This window comes from Cyprinodon variegatus, unplaced genomic scaffold (assembly GCF_000732505.1).
Source record: "Cyprinodon variegatus isolate N-32 unplaced genomic scaffold, C_variegatus-1.0 Scaffold386, whole genome shotgun sequence".
NCBI lineage: Eukaryota > Metazoa > Chordata > Actinopteri > Cyprinodontiformes > Cyprinodontidae > Cyprinodon > Cyprinodon variegatus.
In genome coordinates, this window is record NW_015150839.1 from 17,572 (window position 1) to 18,959 (window position 1,388).

A 1,388-nucleotide genomic window follows, 5' to 3' on the forward strand; every position below is an offset into this window, starting at 1 on the left:
TAGACGAACTCTACGACCTGCACAAGGGGCTCAACTAGTGCAGCTTATGCAGGATGGCACATCAATCTGTCTCTATTCTCCCACACTGCAGAATCTGTTTAATCTCTAACATTCTGCTCTCTCTGGTTTTTCTTATAGTAGCTTCATCTGGTCTGCTCCTGTTTGGCTGTGACTCCATCCTGAAGCGGAATATCAGCTGGAGGCAATACAGAGAACAGGACAGTACACTGGGAGATATGGAGGAGACCATAGGAGGGCAACAACTCAGCAACAGGTCCGCTACCTCCACTGTTGTGCAAAGAGGAACAGGAGGAGCACTGTCGGAGCCCTGCAACATGACATCCAGCGGCTCCAGAAACATGCATGTGTCTGCACAAAGGGTTAGAAACCAACTCAATGAGGATGAGAATGCTTGACTCTTCCCAGAGAACACAGGCTTGTCAAATTTGCCACTGGCGCCCTTTGCCATTCACAAACGAAAGCAGGGTCACATTGAGCACATGTGAAAGACTTGACAGTCTGGAAACTCAGACCCCTGGGAAGACCAGATGCTGATGCGGTTGCAGATTCAAACATTTAACCCTAACCCTAACACTGGTCTGTTTCCAGTTTTAGGGTTCCTCCTAACACTGGATAATGCTAGACCTCATGTAGCTGGAGTTTGTCAGCAGTCCCTCCAAGATGAAGGCATTGAAGCTATGTACTGCCCCCCCTGTTCCCCAGACCTGAATCTGATTGAGCACATCTGGGACATCATGTCTCGATCCATCTACCAACGTCATGTTGCATCACAAACTGTTCAGGAGATGCAGGATGTTTTAGTCCGGGTCAGGGACAGACATCGTAGGGATGTCACACAGGCACATGGAGGCTACACACAATACTAAGCCTTATTTTGACATGTTACATCAAAGTTGAATCAGCCTGTAGTGTTTTTCCACTTTAATGTTTGACTCCAAACCCAGGCCTCCATTGGTTAATCAATCTGATTTCTTTCTTTCTTTTGATTTTTGTGTGATTATTTTTTCAGCACATTCAACTTAATACAGAACAAAGTATTAAATGAGAATATTTTGTTCATTCAGATCTAGGAGGTGTTGTTTAAGTGTTCCCTTTGTTTTATTGAGCAGTGTTTATTGACATTAATCAAAAAACAAAAAAATGCAGTCATTAGTTATTCAAATCTATATATTTACATTAAATATGACAAATTTTGAATTTTTTTTTTTCTGTATTGGGGGAGAGGGGACATTTATTTGTTTCTGCAGTCAAGAATTCTCTAGATAACGAGAAACAAAGAACAGCTTTATCTATTTAAGGTCTCTGAATAGGGTGTGTAACATTGGTTGGGCTGAAAATGGCATATTTGCTGTTCTATGAACTGTAAA